This window comes from Taudactylus pleione, unplaced genomic scaffold (assembly GCF_031769625.1).
Source record: "Taudactylus pleione unplaced genomic scaffold, aTauple2 ptg000201l, whole genome shotgun sequence".
Classification (NCBI taxonomy): Eukaryota; Metazoa; Chordata; class Amphibia; order Anura; family Myobatrachidae; genus Taudactylus; species Taudactylus pleione.
In genome coordinates, this window is record NW_028284603.1 from 10,165,635 (window position 1) to 10,185,561 (window position 19,927).

Sequence of the window (19,927 nt, forward strand, 5' to 3'; positions counted from 1 at the left end):
GGGGATCCAACTCCGAGGGCCTCTTACAACCGCCTGCTCTCCCGATTGGGCTCACCCTCCACCAACACCGCGTCCAATTCAGGCCATGCTCCGGGGAGTACACCCCCCCCCTCCACGAGCACCCAGCCGGACCACCAAGCACAATGCGTCCAGCTGACCAGCCACAACTCCACGTTGCTCCTCCCCACGCCTCCTGGCTCGACCAGACCTCAAGGGAACGATTCCGCCACTCAGCCCATGCAGCCTGACTTCCGCGCCGGGCTCCCGGCTCAACCAAGCCTCAGAGGATTGACCACTTTGCGGCACTGTAACTCTGCCCACACAGCCTGGCTGACCCACCAGGCTCTCCAATGCGTACTCTCTCGGGCTTCTTGCTGCGACTCCCAGCTCAGCCAAATTCTGGAGGAGAAGCCCCTTCCAAAAGCTCCACCATGCGGCCACACAACCGGACTCCCTGCACCCGACTCTCCGAGGCAGGTTCTCTCCGACTTTGGACTATGGCCCCCACACAGGCCTGACTCCGGGGTATCTATCACCTCCCCAAGCTCCTCCGAACGGCTGGACCCAGCTGCCAATTGCTTAAACGGCCATCCTGATCACAGGTATGGCCTTAGGTCCTGTTTCTTGGCGTCCTATCCTGGATCTCTCGTAAAAACCGGCCACTTCATGTGCACCGCCCCACCGGAAGTCCAGTTTTTTTCTTTTTTAATATAACTAGCACAATACCTATGCAACCTACATAGTGTGTATCTGACACTTTGTATATAGGGGACTAACATACTTAAATTTTTCCTTTTTCCTGTCATCTATTGTGATCTGCTAATACAGTACAATACTGATATGATGATCATGTATGAAACACCTGAGTCGAGAGTATATTTTTTAACCTGTATCAGAGATTGATGTTATGTATATATGTGTAGCTGATTTAATCTTTTCAGGGAAATAGTTAGGTGATTGCTTTCCTTTAAACTGTATTGTGATATGTCCTTTTGAAATGTTAGATAGTGCATGTAGTGAATAAGTCAGAATTACATATATATGTCTTTGCATTAATGAATGTTTGTCACGCTGTCTATAGAACTGTTGTATAGGGTGGTCTTTACACATTAAACCTGAATCCATATATAAGCTTTTTTTGAAGTAGTGGCAAGTAGATTTATCTGCTTGAGGTACTGCTTTTTTGTATTTGCTAGATTTATATTACTATTAGTTAGGGGTGAGCGGGTTCGGATTTCTGAAATCCGAGCCCCCCGATCCGAGTCCGATCCGAGTCGGGCTCGACTTTTCCCGCCTGACTCGGATCTGAAATCGAGGCAAAACGTCATCATCCCGCCTTCCGAGTCTCGCGGGTTTTGGATCCTATATAAGGTACCCGCGTCGGCGCCATTTTCTCACTCGGCTGTGGACAGTGAAGAGGGAGGGTGGGAGTTAGGGCAGTGTAGTGTAGTGTAGTGTAGTGCTGCTGTTGTCCACTACTTCAAAGTCCATAGGGGCTGGCTGTGTTGTGCTGTGCTGCTGTTGTTAATAGGGGCTGTGTCCACTACTTCAAAGTCCATAGGGGCTGGCTGGACTGTGTTGTGCAGTCAGTTCTCCATAGTGGCTGTGTCCACTCCAAAGTCCTGTGCAGTGTCCCAGTCCTAAAGGAGTGCTGTAGTGTTGTCCAGGGGGTGCTCTGTCCATCAGGGGTGCTCCCCCCAAGTGCTAAAAAAATAATATATTTTCTGTGTTTGTGAATTGTGTGCGCAGTAGCCGCACGTGCATCAACAAAGTAGTGCCAAGCGTGCGCCTGTGTCATAAGTAAAGGGCCGGCTGGCTTGACCGTTAAGGGTGCTGTAACCCCCGAAAGTACACTCCAGTCCAAACCAAAAAAAAAATTATTTTCTGTGTTTGTGAATTGTGTGCGCAGTAGCCGCACGTGCATCAACAAAGTAGTGCCAAGCGTGCGCCTGTGTCATAAGTAAAGGGCCGGCTGGCTTGACCGTTAAAGGGTGCTGTAACCCCCAAAGTACACTCCAGTCCAAACCAAAAAAAAATTTTTTTTCTGTGTTTGTGAATTGTGTGCGCAGTAGCCACACGTGCATCACCAAAGGTGCAGCGCCAAGCGTGCGCCTGTGACCCATAACTAAAGAGCCGGCTGGCTCATTTTTTAAAGGTGGTGTAACCCACAAAGTGCACTACTCTCCAGCAAAAATAAAAAAATATTTTCTGTGTTTGGCCGCACGTATATATCAAATCGATATAACATAAATGGAGGACCAAACTTTCTCCGATAAAAATAAAATAGAGAAAGATCAAGAACCACTTCCTCCTAGTGCTGATGCTGCTGCCACTAGTCATGACATAGACGATAACATGCCATCAACGTCGTCTGCCAAGGCCGATGCCCAATGTCATAGTAGAGGGCACATACAATCCCAAATGGCAAAGTTCAGGAAAATGACCTTGAAAAAAACATTTAAATCATCTGAAGAGAAACGTAAACTTGCCAATATGCCATTTACGACATGGAGTGGCAAGGAATGGCTAAGGTCTTTCCCTATGTTCATGACTAGTGGTTCAGCTTCACATGACGATGGAAGCCCTCCTCCCACTAAAAAAATCAAATGAGTTAAGCTGGCAAAAGCACAGCGAAGAACTGTGCGTTCTAAGAAGATATCACAAATCCCCAAGGAGAGTCCAAGTGTGGTGGTGGTTGCGATGCCTGACCTTCCCAGCACTGGACGGGAAGAGGTGGCTCTTTCCACCATTTGCACGCCCCCTGCAAGTGCTGAAAGGAGCACCCACAGTCCACTTGCTGATATGCAAATTGAAGATGTCACTGTTGAAGTACAACAGGATGAGGATAGTGGTGTAGCTGGCGCTGAGGAGGAAGTTGGCGAGGAGGATTCTGATGGTGATGTGGTTTGTTTAAATCAGGCTCCGGGGGAGACAGTTGTTGTCCGTGGGATGAAAAAGCCCATCACGGTCATGCCTGGGCAGAAGACCAAACATTCCACCTCTTTGGTCTGGCAATATTTCTATCCAAATCCGGACAACAACTGTCATGCCATATGTACCATATGTAAAGGTGAAATAAGTAGGGGTAGGGACGTTAACCACCTAGGAACATCCTCCCTTATACAGCACCTGCAGCGCGTTCATAAAAAGTTACTGTCAAGTTCAGAAACTTTGGCTAAGACCGTAAGCAGTCCAGGGACACCTAAATCCCGTTGTCCTGTTGTATCCAAGCGCCTGCAAACCACACCGTCAACTCCCTCCTCGTCAATTTCCTCCTTAGTCAGGATCGGAAGTAGTCCTACAGGCCATGTCACTGGCATGACTGACTCTCCTATCCGGGATTCCTCCGGAGGATCCTGCATTGCTACGCCTCCTGCTGCTGCTGCTGCTGTTGCTGCTGCTGGGAGTCGTTCATCATCCCAGAGAGGAAGTAGGAACACCACTACTTTTACTAAACAATTGACCCTCCAACAGTCCTTAGCAAGGAGGATGAAGTACGACAGCAGTCATCCTGAAGCAAAACGTATAACTGAGGCCTTGACTGCTATGTTGGTGTTAGACGTGCGTCCGGTATCCGCCATTAGTGCAGTGGGATTTAGACAATTGATGGAGGTAGTGTGTCCCCGGTTCCAAATCCCGTCTAGATTCCACTTCACTAGGCAGGCGATACCGAGACTGTACAGAAACGTCAGAAAAAGTGTCCTCAGTGTCCTGAAAAATGCCGTTGTACCCAATGTCCACTTAACCACGGACATGTGGACAAGTGGAACAGGGCAGACTAAGGACTATATGACTGTGACAGCCCACTGGGTAGATGTATCACCTTACGCAGCAACAGCAGCAGCGTCACCAGTAGCAGCATCTCAGAAACGCCAGCTCGTTCCAAGGCAGGCTACGCTGTGTATCACCGGTTTCAGTAAGAGGCACACCGCCGACAACCTCTTAGAGAAACTGAGGGAAATCATCGCCCAGTGGCTTACCCCACTTAGACTCTCCTGGGGATTTGTGATATCTGACAACGCCACCAATATTGTGCGGGCATTACATCTGGGCAAATTCCAGCACGTCCCATGTTTTGCTCACACAATAAACTTGGTGGTGCAGAATTTTCTGAAAAGCGACAGGTGCGTGCAGGAGACGCTCTTGGTGGCCTGAAAAATGTCTGGCCACTTTCGCCATTCAGCGACTGCATGCTGAAGACTGGAGCGCCAGCAAACACTCTTGAACCTGCCCCGCCATCACCTGAAGCAAGAGGTTGTGACGCGGTGGAACTCAACCCTCTATATGCTTCAGAGGATGGAGGAGCAGCAAAAGGCCATTCAAGCCTATACATCCACCTATGAAATTGGCAAAGGAGGGGGTATGCACCTGACTCAAGCACAGTGGAGAATGATTTCCGTGTTGTGCAAGGTTCTCCAGCCCTTCGAACTTGCCACACGTGAAGTCAGTTCAGACACTGCCAGCTTGAGTCAGGTCATTCCCCTCATCAGGCTTTTGCAGAAGCAGCTGGAGAAAGTGAAGGTGGAGCTAAGATGGAGCGATTCCGCTTGGCATGTGGGACTTGTGGATGAAGCCCTTCATTCGCTTTGCCAGGATTCCAGGGTGGTCAATCTGTTGAAATCAGACCACTACATTTTGGCCACCGTGCTCGATCCTAGGTTTAAAGCCTATGTGGTGTCTCTCTTTCCGGCCGACACAAGCCTGCAGAGGTGCAAAGACCTGCTGGTGAACACACTGTCAGCTGAAGCAAAATGTGACACGTCAACGGCTCCTTCTTCATTTTCTCCAGCAACTGGGGCTGCCAGGAAAAAACTTGGGTATCCTAAGCAACCCGCTGGCGGTGATGCAGGGCAGGCAGGACCAAGTTTGGACATCTGGTCCAGACTGAAGGACCTGGCATCCATTTCTGACATGTCTACTGTCACTACATATGATACTGTCACCATTGACAGAATGGTGAAGGATTACATTGGTGACAGCATCCAAGTAGGCATGTCAGACAGTCCGTACCTGTACTGGCAGGAAAAAGAGGCAATTTGGAGGCCCCTGTACAAACTGGCTCTATTTTACCTGAGTTGCCCCCCCTCCAGTGTGTACTCCGAAAGAGTGTTTAGTGCAGCCGGGAACCTTGTCAGCGAAAGGCGTAGGAGGTTGCTTCCACAAAATGTGGAGAAGATGATGTTCATCAAAATGAATTATCAACTCTTCCAGGGAGACCAGCCTCCAGAACGTAGAGAGGGACATGTGGTGGTGGATTCCAGTGGGGACAAGTTAATACTCTGTGAGGATGAGGATGTACACAACACTGAGGAATCGGTGGATGAGGAGGATGAGGACGACATCTTGCCTCCGTAGAGCCAGTTTGTGCAGGGACAGATTAATTGCCAGCTTGTTTTGTGGGGGACCAAACGAACAAATCATTTCAGCCACAGTCGTGTGGCAGACCCTGGCGCTGAAATGATTGCTTTGTTAAAGTGTGCATGTCCTGTTTATACAACATAAGGGTGGGTGGGAGGGCCCAAGGACAATTCCATCTTGCACCTCTTTTTTTTCTTTGCATTATGTACAGTTTGGGGCCTAGTTTTTCAAACTGCCATCCTGTCTTCCACTGCAGTGTCACTCCTAGATGGGTCACGTGTTTGTGCCGCCCACTCGTGTCGCTTAGCATAGTCATCCATCTACCTCGGTGCAGCCTTTTGGACATAAAAACACTATTGTGAGGTGTGAGGTGTTCAGAATAGACTGGAAATGAGTGGAAATTAAGGTTATTGAGGTTAATAATAGCATAGGAGCAGAAAAACCAACACATTCTGTGATTTTAGCTGTTTTTATGCTTTTTTAAAAAAAATACAGATCCAAAACACAAAACCCAGAACCCAAAACACGGAAGGGTGGTTTTGGCAAAACCAATCCAGATCCAAAACACGAAGAAAGATCCAGATCCAAAACCAAAACACAAAACACGAAAAGTGGCCGGTGCACACCCCTACTATTAGTGTGTTCTCTTTACCTCTATTAACTGTGGACAATCTCTATTGAGTAATTCTCTCATTGAGTGTCCAATGCATTAAGTATGACACCCAATAGCAGAAATTAAATCTGAGTAATTTACCTGTTATCCTGTTGTTTCTAAGGGTAAACTTCTCCCTCCCCCCCCCCCCCCAATACATATGACTATTTTTAATATTTGTGTTGATATTGCCATTCGTGGGTTGTAACCAACCCAGATGTATCATGTGAAATTTTTTTATTTTTTTTTTTGCATACTGTACCTAACTCTAGTGAGCACCTCCACTGCCGAGTATACGTTTTTCATTTTCCCCTAATATAAATAGAAACAGTGGTCCTATTATCTATTAGAAGTTTAATTTATTCTCCCATTTTTTTTTTCCTGTGTTTTATTCCCATTCCCTCTCCCTGTTGTTTTTGTTCTTAGGAGGTATAATAACCCAGGGAATGTAACCATTTTTTGCTTAAATTTGCCCGGGCAAGATATTAGAGCAATAGATGATGCTACCCACTGTGCTCCTCAGCTATATGTCTAATCGCCCGTGTTGTTATGACTATAAAGTTCTGCAGGATTCCTAGTTGGGGGTAATCCCCAAATAAGTCAAAGGCAGCCCACTGTATAGGTATTGAATCGCCCCCATTGAGGGATGGAGCAACCCTGGCCCAATAACATGCCCACTGACTTGTCCACATTTATGACCAGTCCAGAGATGCTGCCATAGACATAATAAGCGGTAAAGAGCCCTAAGGTCGGTTAACATCGAATAGCAAAAGTTTTCACTTCCTTGGTGCCTATTTGAATCCCTTGGAAAGTCTGCTAACTTGGAAAGTTTGAAGAATTCTTGGTAGAGAATCCAAGGCCAATTAAAAAGTAGTGGAGAGCTAGGCCAGCTGTGGCAAGTCCCTCTATACATAAATGTTTTTTCTCCTCTTTAACAGTTAATTTCCAACTACTTCATTATTAATTTGTAAAAAAAAAAAAAAGATATTTTACCGAATAAATTCTGAATCAAATGCTCTGTTCTAAAATAGAGAATAGGGCCATAGTACAGTGTCCAACGCTTTTAGTATCCAAACTCAACATATTATCTGACTCTGGGAGTTGCATTGAAGCCACCGGCGCTGCAGTTGCCACCCGAATAAGGGTTTTATTTCCCCCATGAGGGCAGTTAGACTGTGAGAGTCTTTGTAAGGTTTGTGTCTCGCCAAATAGTCTCTCTTCGCGCCAGGTCTACAGTGACTCAGCAGCACAGAGTCTTTTTTTGCCGAAAATGTGATAATAAATAATAAAAAAAAAAATAAAAAAAAATATATATATATAAAATTATGATTTATTTAATAGGGGTGTGCACTGGCCACTTTTCGTGTTTTGGATCTGGATTGGTTTTGCCAAAACAAACCACCTGGGTTTTGTGTTTTTGGATCTGTATTTTTTTTTTTTTTTTTTTAAAAGCATAAAGACAGCTAAAATCACAGAATGTGTTGGTTTTTCTGCTCCTATGCTATTATTAACCTCAATAACCTTAATTTCCAGTCTATTCTGAACACCTCACACCTCACAATAGTGTTTTTATGTCCAAAAGGTTGCACCGAGGTAGCTGGATGACTATGCTAAGCGACACGAGTGGGCGGCACAAACACGTGACCCATCTAGGAGTGATACTACAGTGGCAGACAGGATGACAGTTTGAAAAACTAGGCCCCAAACTGTACATAATGCAAAGAAAAAAGAGGTGCAAGATGGAATTGTCCTTTGGCCCTCCCACCCACCCTTATGTTGTATAAACAGGACATGCACACTTTAACAAATCAATCATTTCAGCGCCAGGGTCTGCCACACAACTGTGGCTGAAATGATTGGTTCGTTTGGGCCCCCACAAAACAAGCTGGCAATTAATCTGTCCCTGCACAAACTGGCTCTACGGAGGCAAGATGTCGTCCTCATCCTCAGATTCCTCACCCTCTTCAGTGTTGTGTACATCCTCATCCTCACAGAGTATTAACTTGTCCCCACTGGAATCCACCACCACAGGTCCCTCTGTACGTCCTGGAGGCTGGTCTCCCTGGAAGAGTTGATAATTCATTTTTCTGAACATCACCTTCTCCACATTCTGTGGAAGCAACCTCCTACGCCTTTCGCTGACAAGGTTCCCGGCTGCACTAAACACCCTTTCAGAGTACACACTGGAGGGGGGGCAACTCAGGTAAAATAGAGCCAGTTTTTACAGGGGCCTCCAAATTGCCTCTTTTTCCTGCCAGTACAAGTATGGACTGTCTGACATGCCTACTTGGATGCTGTCACCGATGTAATCCTCCACCATTCTGTCAATGGTGACAGTATCATATGTAGTGACAGTAGACATGTCAGAAATTGTTGCCAGGTCCTTCAGTCCAGACCAGATGTCCAAACTTGGTCCTGACTGCCCTGCATCACCGCCAGTGGGTTGCTTAGGATAGCTAAGTTTTTTCCTGGCAGCCCCAGTTGCGGGAGAAAATGAAGAAGGAGCCGTTGACGTGTCGCGTTCCGCTTCAGCTGACAGTGTGTTCACCAGCAGGTCTTTGCACCTCTGCAGGCTTGTGTCGGCCAGAAAGAGAGACACCACATAGGCTTTAAACCTAGGATCGAGCACGGTGGCCAAAATGTAGTGGTCTGATTTCAACAGATTGACCACCCTGGAATCCTGGCAAAGCGAATGAAGGGCTTCATCCACCAGTCCCATATGCCGAGCAGAATCGCTCCGTCTTAGCTCCTCCTTCACTTTCTCCAGCTGCTTCTGCAAAAGCCTGATGAGGGGAATGACCTGACTCAAGCTGGCAGTGTCTGAACTGACTTCACGTGTGGCAAGTTCGAAGGGCTGGAGAACCTTGCACAACACAGAAATCATTCTCCACTGCGCTTGAGTCAGGTGCATACCCCCTCCTTTGCCTATGTCAGGTGGATGTATAGGCTTGAATGGCCTTTTGCTGTTCCTCCATCCTCTGAAGCATATAGAGGGTTGAGTTCCACCGCGTCACAACCTCTTGCTTCAGGTGATGGTGGGGCAGGTTCAAGAGTGTTTGCTGGCGCTCCAGTCTTCGGCATGCAGTCGCTGAATGGCGAAAGTGGCCCGAAATTTTTCGGGCCACCCAAAGCATCTCCTGCACGCCCCTGTCGCTTTTCAGAAAATTCTGCACCACCAAGTTTATTGTGTGAGCAAAACATGGGACGTGCTGGAATTTGCCCTAATGTAATGCCCACACAATATTGGTGACATTGTCAGATATCACAAATCCCCAGGAGAGTCAAAGTGGGGTAAGCCACTGGGCGATGATTTCCCTCAGATTCTCTAAGAGGTTGTCGGCGGTGTGCCTCTTACTGAAATCGGTGATACACAGCGTAGCCTGCCTTGGAACGAGCTGGCGTTTCTGAGATGCTGCTACTGGTGACGCTGCTGCTGTTGCTGCGTAAGGTGATACATCTACCCATTGGGCTGTCACAGTCATATAGTCCTTAGTCTGCCCTGTTCCACATGTCCATGGTTAAGTTGACATTGAGTACAACGGCAATTTTCAGGACACTTTTTCTGACGTTTCTGTACAGTCTCTGTATCGCCTGCATAGTGAAGTGGAATCTAGACGGGATTTGGAATCGGGGGCACACTACCTCCATCAATTGTCTAAATCCCACTGCACTAATGGCGGATACCGGACGCACGTCTAACACCAAAATAGCTGTCAAGGCCTCAGTTATACGTTTTGCTTCAGGATGACTGCTGTCGTAATTCATCCTCCTCGCTAAGGACTGTTGGAGGGTCAATTGTTTAGTAAAAGTAGTGGTGTTCCTACTTCCTCTCTGGGATGATGAACGACTCCCAGCAGGAGCGGCAGCAGAAGGCGTAGCAATGCAGGATCCTCCGGAGGAATCCCGGATAAAGGAGTCAGTCATGCCGGTGACATGGCCTGCAGGACTACTTCCGATCCTGACTAAGGAGGAAATTGATGAGGAGGGAGTTGACGGTGTGGTTTGCAGGCGCTTGGATACAACAGGACAACGGGATTTAGGTGTCCCTGGACTGCTTACGGTCTTAGCCAAAGTTTCTGAACTTGATAGTAACTTTTTCTGAATGCGCTGCAGGTGCCGTATAAGGGAGGATGTTCCTAGGTGGTTAACGTCCCTACCCCTACTTATTCCACCTTTACATATGGTACATATGGCAAGACAGTTGTTGTCCGGATTTGGATAGAAATATTGCCAGACCAAAGAGGTGGAATGTTTGGTCTTCTGCCCAGGCATGACCATGATGGGCTTTTTCATCCCACGGACAACAACTGTCTCCCCCGGAGCCTGATTTAAACAAACCACATCACCATCAGAATCCTCCTCGCCAACTTCCTCCTCAGCGCAAGCTACACCAGTATCCTCATCCTGTTGTACTTCAACAGTGACATCTTCAATTTGCATATCAGCAAGTGGACTGTGGGTGCTCCTTTCAGCTCTTGCAGGGGGCGTGCAAATGGTGGAAAGAGCCACCTCTTCCCATTCAGTGCTGGGAAGGTCAGGCATCGCAACCACCACCACACTGGGACTCTCCTTGGGGATTTGTGATATCTTAGAACGCACAGTTCTTCGCTGTGCTTTTGCCAGCTTAACTAGTTTGATTTTTTTTAGTGGGAGGAGGGCTTCCATCGTCATGTGAAGCTGAACCACTAGTCATGAACATAGAGAAAGACCTTAGCCATTCCTTGCCACTCCGTGTCGTAAATGGCATATTGGCAAGTTTACGTTTCTCTTCAGATGATTTAAATGTTTTTGTCAAGGTCATTTTCCTGAACTTTGTCATTTGGGATTGTATGTGCCCTCTACTATGACATTGGGCATCGGCCTTGGCAGACGACGTTGATGGCATGTTATCGTCTATGTCATGACTAGTGGCAGCAGCTTCAGCACTAGGAGGAAGTGGTTCTTGATCTTTCCCTATTTTATTTTTATCGGAGAAAGTTTGGTCCTCCATTTATGTTATATTGATATTTACGTGCGGCTAAGGTGCACACAAACACAGAAGAAATTTTTGTATTTTTGTTGGAGACTAGTGCACTGAGTTACACCACCCTTTAAGAAATGAGCCAGCCGGCCCTTTACTTATGGGACACAGGCGCACGCTTGGCGTTGCTCCTTTGTTGATGCACGTGCAGCCACAGTGCACACAATTCACAAGCACAGAAAAATATATTTTTTTATTTGGTTTGGAGTGTACTTTGGGGGTTACAGCACCCTTTAACGGTCAAGCCAGCCGGCCCTTTACTTATGACACAGGCGCACGCTTGGCACTACTTTGTTGATGCACGTGCGGCTAGTGCGCACACAATTCACAAACACAGAAAATATTTTTTTTTAGCACTTGGGGGGAGCACCCCTGATGGACAGAGCACCCTCTGGACAACACTACAGCACCCCTTTAGGACTGGGACACTGCACAGGACTTTGGAGTGGACACAGTCCCTATGGACAACTGACTGCACAACACAGTCCAGCCAGCCCCTATGGACTTTGAAGTAGTGGACACAGCCCCTATGGACAACAGCAGCACAGCACAGAACTGCACTACACCCAGCCAGCCCTAATTCCCACCCTCCCTCTTCACTGTCCACAGCCAAGTGAGAAAATGGCGCAGACGCGGGTACCTTATATAGGATCCAAAACCCGTAAGACCCGGAAGGTGGGATGATGACGTTTTGCCTCGATTTCAAATCAGAGTCAGGCGGGGGAAGTCGAGCCTGACTCTGATCTGCCTCGGATCGGGGGGTTTGGATTTCAGAAATCCGAACCCGCTCACCCCATATATATATATATATATTTATTTCGTCCCCAATGATAGAAGCCAGCACCCACTGTCCTGGAACGGGAATAAATCAGACTACAGTGTGCAGGGGCAGATTGGGAATATAAAGTGGCCCTGGAAAAAACTGTGAAAGAGGCCCCATGTGCGCACGGAAAGGTGGGTGGAGCCTAATTGCAAGGGGTTTGTCCTAATGTCAAATGCCATGCCTGCAAGCCACTCCCCCCCCCTCCCCCATTTTGTCATGGCGGGGGCATGCCCACCGCTCCAGGAGCTGGTGGCCATGCCCACAGTCCCTCTCTTTAGTGAATAAGCACATTGAGCATTTTCTTACCTAAATGATTTCTCTGCAGCAGGGAACCTCTGAAGATATTGATCCTTCCTGAACAGGCAGTTTCTGGTTTCAGAGTCGGTATTCACTATTCATGCTGAGATCACATGTTCTAAAAGCCACCTGTTTGCATAGCAATAAAGCCAATGTCATTCATTCATACAAAATAGGTTCAACCAAACAATACATAGAAACAGAAGTTTTGGGGTAGGACAAAATGTGAGTTTCCCATATCAAACAATTTTATATTAATAAAATAGATTTGGTACCATTTGCATCGTCTTTTCTTTTAGAAGTACCAGTGGTCCTACCATACTATGTGTGTCTCCAGCACCATCGCTTTGGTGTGTCTCCAGCCCATATCCCCCCCCATTTATCTCTTCAGTGGTATCCCCTATGCCTCTCCAGTGCCACCACTCTGTTTCTCTCCAGCACCATCCTTCTGTGTCTCCCCAGAGCCATCACCCTGCGTCTCTCCAGCACCAACATCCTGCATTTCCCCAGTGGCGTCCTCCCGCCCTAGCACAGAATAGCCCCCTTCATCTAAAACATAATCTCCCCTTAGTGCAGAATAGCCCCCTTCCCCTCACACATCATCTCCCCTTAGTACAGAATAACCCCCCTCTCTCTCAGACAGACAGATCATCATTCCTCCATCCCCCAGACTCATACAGAATAGCCCAATCTCCCATCTACCTACCCGAGAAATCAGCTAGTCTTTTAAATAAAAAAAAAAAAAAGAATGGCCCCCCCCCCCCCCACCCCGTCTGTTTCCTCTCCTGGCTTTCCCTCTAGTTTAATTAATTTGGTCCCTGCCCAGGGGCGGATCTTGACTTTTTCTTTTAGGGGGTCAATTTAATAATAATTTGTGACTCCTCTCTCCTGTACTGGCACCTCCACTTTCTGGTCCCAACTCCTCCCCTGTTCTGGTGTATTTAAGAAAAATATTTTTATTTTGGTGGTCACAGGGATTATTCCAATTTCTGTATTTTTTTTTTTTTATTCCTTTTTGTCGTACTTGCATCCCACCCCTTATCATATGCATATTGGCATTTATTGATGCCGTATGCATGATTACTTATGCTCAGGACAACTATTCCGATAATAAGCTGACCCATGCGAAGTTATGACTTTTGGGTTTTTAACTGTGGGCCAATGCATGCAGGGGGGAGGAGGGATCAGAAGGATCCCTCTCTGGGGATTTCTGCAGAAAGAAGCCTATAGCTTTCTATAGGCAATCAGATACGGTATGCGGTCAGGAAGCCGGCGGTTGAAATGCCGACCGCCGGCTTCCCGACTGTCAAATCCCTGCATGGGACTAAAGATAGGTGTCGAAATCCTGCACCTATCATTATCCCTGTGCCGGGATCCCGACGCCCGGCATACCGAACAAAGGTATGCCGGGCGGCGAGAGCAGAGAGCCGCAGGGGGGGTTAGGATGGGTGCTCCCGGGGGGGGGACTTTGGGTTAGGCACCCCCCATGGGTGGGTTAGGCTAGGGGAAGGGCGGGCTAAGGTTAAGGGTGGGGGGTTAGGTTTAGGCACCCGTGGGGGGAGGTTAGGGTTAGGCACTTAGGGGGATTCAGGGGTGCCTAACCTCCTAAGGGAGGGTTGGGGGGGGGGGAGAAAGTTAGGGATAGATCACATACTTAACTCATCAGGATCTTCACTTGTCTGCCTTCCCGCATCACTATTACATCCGCCGTGCTCATGTCCGGCGGTATATAATACCGATTCCATCAGATGCGTGCAGGAATGCCCACTGCCCAGGAAAAGAGCACTGGAGCCTGCTCAAAGTAGGCACAAGAAGGTGCCAGCCCGGGTGCCCAAATCTGCAGCCACATATCTGGGTGAGGCAGGCCAGGTTGAACATATTACTTAATGTGCTGACTTGAGAGGGTGTAGTGTGGCCAGGGAGAGGGAAAGGACAGGATCTCGCCTGCTGCTGCTCCTCACTGTTATTACAGAACTCTATGAGCTAAATGTTCAGCAGCCTCCACCCCCGGCTCAGTCTAGCATGTTATGGAGCTGTGTGCACTCAGCCCAGTTCCAGGTGGTTGGGAGTTGACTGCTTACATGAAAAACATTTTGGACACTGCAGCCCTCCCCCATCACTTTCCGTTTTCAGCACAGCCTAATAAATCAAGCTGGCTGATCGTAGATTTAGCTTGTGGGTGAACAGAGGGATCTTAACCTGCGTAGAGCAGGACTGATTGGAGATAGGACTGACTTTGCTTGGGGGGGGTCAGTGATTGCTCCCTCTTCACTCTGTTTCCTCCCCAGGCTGTAAAGTTACAGTTTAAAACTTCACAGGCTGGGGAGCGGACAGAGTGAAAAGGACACAATCGGGGCTGGCTAGCAGGCATGACGGACCCCCCCCTCCTACCTCCGTGACTTGCATGCTGCCGCTGTCCCGCTCCTCCTCCATATGAATGAAGCAGCGCAGCAGCACCCAGGCTTAAGAGGAAAGCAAACCTTTTTGCATGAGAGAGGCGGGCCGCTAGTTATGACAGGCAGCCGACGGGCTGCCTGTCATGCAAACACAAAACAGGGACAGCCTGTGATGCAATTCAGGGGGCAGGGCCAAAGATAACAAGCGGCCCCTTGGACCAATCAGCCCACCGGGATTTATCCCACTAAAGATAACGGCCAATCCGCCCCTGACAGTGTGTGACCACCAGTAACACAGGAGCCCCTCTCTTTTACACCTTTTACTGAGACTCTGACTACTACTAACAGCCGTTCTCATCCCCTGAGCTGAAGAGGAGCACACTGGGGACTATACATCTTCTGTACAGTCCATGGATGGGAACGCCCAGAGTCACAGCGCAGCGTTGCATATCCTGGTGCAAAGTGAGTGCAAATTTAGATTATTATTTATTATATCCCTTCATTAATAACTGTAAGAATTTTATTTACTAGTTTGTTACATGATGTAGGATATTATGGTTCCAGCAGCACAGGCTGGCAAACACCACTGCTGGTTACCAGGGGCACCATGAGGGGGGAAAGCAGGTACTAATTACCCAGGCCTGGGGGGGCCTGGGACCTGCTGCCACCCCCACTCCTTCTTACCTGTCAGCAGTCCCTCTCCCCAGCCCAGCACATGCTGCTGTATGCTGGGCTACAGTGGAGTTATAAAGGCTTCTGACACTGAGCAGCAGCAATCACAATGATTGCATCCCCCCCTCCTGGGTTTGCCTCTAGCTGAGGGGTTCACAACGGCCCCCTCTTGTGCGCCACTGTAATTTTTTGCTTAAGGGGGCTCTGCTTGGGCTGACTAGTGTGGGGTGAGAATGCTTTGTCTGGGGTTCCTGTGAAGCAGGTCCCCTAGCAGCGGCATACTGTACGGGGAACCACATGGCAATAATTTTGTGTGTTCTTCCAACCAGCACCATTGCCAAATGGCTGGTAGGGAGACCCCTACGTCTTTTGCTCAGAGGGGGACCCCATGCTGTTTTATATAATTTTTTTATAACACTGTTTGCTTAACAGTTTAGAAACATACAGCCTACATGTATTCCACTGATATGTGCTGGCTGCAGTGAATACAGGCAGAAAACACCATTTCATGCACCATCAAAAACACTATTCTTGGCAAATTTGAGTGTTTCAGCTGACAAGTCACCCGTGTTCCTGAGATGCTGTGCTTGTTTAAACTCTGACTATCTCCGACCACAGACAGTTCTTAGTAAATTTTCTACTTAGGGGTGGATTCAATTAAACCCTGTGGCTAGTTACCGCACCTATATAATTATTGGGGAGTCCCCACAGTTGGACTGAAACTCGCAGCTCATGGAGGTATGAGGAAAAGTCAGCAGAAAAAACACCAAATTGGGCTTGTGCTGAAACATCATAAACCACTCCCCTTCCGGACTATAGCAGGTAGTTGCAAGAAAAAAGAAGAAAAGAAACTCTATTTTGTGAGCACTCTTAATGAAAAATGAAATAGTTAAAACACAACCTTTAATATGACAAGCTAATAATTCTATAACAAAGGACAAAAGACTAGACAATTGACATATAACAAAAATGCACACAAAAATATAGTTAATTAAGAGGTCTATAGGTATATGCTAATTTAGTAAAGCATCCTATCTCATAGACGACCCCTTAAATCTTGTAAGCTCCTCTGGGGCAAGGGACTGATGTGAAAGGCATCCCTGGACCTGCTCTCTACAGTCGTGTGTGTGTGTGTGTGTGTGTGTGTGTGTGAGACAGAGGCAACTGAAGTTGAAAAGGATCAGACAGTAGGGACAGGTAGTTTTATGAACATATCATGTATTTTTTTTTCTATTATGCATTCTATTGATAGTGTAATTTGTATGACTTATATAAAATGTTTTCTACTGCAAAAGTGAAAAATTTGGATATTTAGTATAATTATTATTATTTTTTTTTTTATGAAATAAGTTTTAACCAGAAATGTTATGGGTTACAGATTCCATTGACGTGGGCGACAGCTATGAATTAGAGAGATCTGAAGTTTACTTAACTCTGACAACAGACGAAAGGTAATTATTTAATTGATATACTATTATTTATTAATAATTTTGTTAAATTTAGGTGTCTGGTAGAAATCCAAAATTGGCCCAATAAATTTCAATGTACATAGAATAGTGCGTAGAAGGAGCTCCTGCAGCTTTTCAAACCGAGTATTTATAATCACAACCGTCCCTGGGAGACAGTAGAAAATCATCAAAAGTATGCGCAAAGCCATTATAAACTCTAAGTATTATGGAAACAATATTAGGGGGAGCGGCCATATGAAGACTGCCTGGTGTAACAATTACCCACCATGTTTAGGTTGCAAGGGGCGCCATCCTGAAAATCAAAGGACAGAAATAAATTTTACCTGGATTTCCTTAAGGATATAAATTCAGTGTTTAAAATAATTGTGCCCCATTTAGATACAGTAGTTTGGTCAAGTGTTGCTATGTTCCAAAGTTATTTGTATTATAAAAATATTTAAATTTATATATTTTATATTTAACACCTATAGGTATCAAAGGGAATGTTGAAAATCTAACAGTTGCTGATGCAAATCCCAATACTGGCCATAGTAAGTATTTATTGAAAAACATAATTTTTTTTTTTAATTGCCATTCATCCTTGTTTTTGCAATGCACTATAGGTATGACATAAGAGTGCTTGATTTTATTTTTTTTCCAAAATATTAGCTTTTTTAAAGGATGTTTCATCTGGCACATTACAGGTACACAAAGTCGTAAAACTATATTTTTTAAATTTTCAAAGTGGATTTTTTATAATGTCACTATACCGTAGCCAGGGCAGCCTTCAAATGAAGCATTAAAAAGTAGTCTCCTGTACATAACTCATAGGCTCCAGGACATAACTCCATCTTCAGATACCCCTGAAATGGTGGCAAAATGCATGGATGCTTGTAATTCTCCCATCATGTCATCGCCTCTATAAATCTATGTGGAATGTTGCATTTTACAGGAAAGGTTGGATGACTCAGTTTTGTAATTATTGTCTACACTCTTTCTACATTTTCTATACTGTAGTCAGTGTACAGTATATTGTTCGTTTTTTCCCTTTTGAAAAAAAATGTTTGTAAAGTTCATATGTTAGATGTTATATTCTAAAAAAAGTGCACCACTAGAAGACTGCTTACTTGTGTTGCCATGCTAGTGACCAATAATACTTATTTTTTAATTTTTGACATAACTGGACATTTGAATTTGTAATGTTTAGCCTTCTTACTTGCCAAAATGCAAATGTGGTCATAAACACTTTGTGTGTTTTTTATTTTTTATTTCTAACTTAATTTTTTTTTTTTTTTAAAACCTGGTTGCTGGTAGTGTCTTGTACATAGGAGTAGCATGTTTAATAGTTAACAAACTCCATATTGTGTATGAGTATTTATTTTCACAATCACATCCAAATGTTGTTTTTGTTTTTTAGCATTTATAAAAAATTCCTTGACATAAATTATAAAAGTTAAACATAATTTATTTTCAACATTATTTAGAGCATGATATTTTAAAAGGCCAATTTGTCAAATGCAAACATTGTACACATTGGAGAAACATATGACAACCCATTGTCTTTGTTTTTTAAAACAATTGAAGAGTATCAACACCATTTGATCATATAGCTGACATGGCTAACTCAGTGGATAATAGACAAGAAACACATAGAACATCCATGTTTCCCTCAACTCTTCTTCTAACACAGGCAATCGAATGCATGACAGTTAGTTTTAAATGAAAATCACATTCAACAAACCCAAAGAGAAAAAACGTGGAACAATCCAGCTACAGATAATGACTAATTCAGGTCTTCCATCTTTGTAATTAACATGCATCAATTCTACCATGACTAAGAGGATGATGTGTATAACTCGTTGAGCCTAACAACATCATCCTCTTTGTCAATGTCTGCAAGTTTGGTTTTGATCGCTGATGAAATGCATACTCGCAGAGCCCCTGTATCCTTTTTGGACTTTCAAAGTCCTTTTACTGCTCATACCCCTAGAGATAATATCCAAACCAGAGGACAGAGTTCAACATCCAGATCCATACGGTATCCTTTGAATTTGGAAAAATGACCCAGCTGTTAGAAGGTTAATAGATGAGCCACCCCTCAATTGATCCACTGAAGGTAATTGTTGTAGTAAAATGTAAATCTCCCAAAATATTTCCTTTTTCTAAACCATAAATCAGGGAATCATTAGTGTGAAATGTAGATATATTTAATTATCTAACCACTTTAAAATACCAAAAGTAAAAAGAAGTTTGCTATGTTGACACGTACACTATCAGCTATAGTGATTGTGTTAATATCTTGTCCACACAGTTTTTGCCCTAAAATTTTGGAGTAGTATTGCATATCTCTGATCCCTGCATGCCATGACATACAAAGCAATGACTTGCTTAGATGGTGAGATTCCATTGGTTCAGCATCTATCATCCCTTAATGGTCCAACATTTTTCCTTTTCTGATACCCGTGTTGGTCTGTAGAGGCTAACTCCATAGGTTTAGGAATTTATCTCCCAATAGCTACCCCAACTGTCAACCTCCCCCCCCACCCCCACCTTCCCCTAATCTAACCCTAACCTCACCTGGGAGACTACCTATTCCCTGGCTAGGTGGTAAAAATATCTGCCTTTTGCACAATCTGCATGGGGTTTGTTGCTTTTCCAGCATCGTGTTTCAGATAGCCGTTCTCATTTTCACCCTACTTTAAGTTGGTATTTTACTTGGTGGCATTGCGTTCACTGGTCATTTCCGAGAAAACAATAAAATAACATGAAAAAGACACTTTTACTTAAAACCGGTCCTATTATATTTGGTGTATTATAATTGAATTTGTCTGCACCTAAGGATTGATTTAAAAACCCGACATCAATATAGATTTTTTTTCTTTTGGCGGGATATACATTTTTTTTTCCGGCTTATTTTTGGGACTGACAACCCCTGAATCCTGATGCTCTGTTGATAGAACATTTATTTATCAGTATTCATTTTGATTGACTTTACTTTTCCAAAGTAGTTTCTTAGAATCCCAAAAAGGTTTTGTTAAGCAGGTCTGCTCACAAGTTAAGTGACATAATTATCTACACCTGTGGATCTTTAAAAATGTGTTGCTCTAAAATCAATACACATGCACCTGCTAGTTGATCAGGAACACCTGACCTGAGGACCAACTTTGATAAATAGTAACTAAAGCCGAGTACACATGTAAAGATTTTCTGTCCAACCATCCAACTAGTTGAATGGTTTGACTAAAAATCTGGTAAGGCATG

The 19,927-nt window shown here is 45.2% G+C and overlaps 1 long non-coding RNA gene across 3 annotated transcripts in view; it reads left to right on the forward strand.

Annotated features, from left to right (window-relative positions):
* The window catches only part of LOC148518199 (uncharacterized), a 103,373-nt gene that overhangs the window by 27,206 nt on the left and 56,240 nt on the right, over positions 1 to 19,927 (forward strand). For all 3 annotated transcript variants that reach the window (XR_015878989.1, XR_015878988.1, XR_015878987.1), the window contains exons 2-3: positions 16,597 to 16,669; positions 17,158 to 17,217. This is a non-coding gene — a long non-coding RNA (uncharacterized LOC148518199). The remainder of the gene's footprint in view (positions 1 to 16,596; positions 16,670 to 17,157; positions 17,218 to 19,927) is intronic.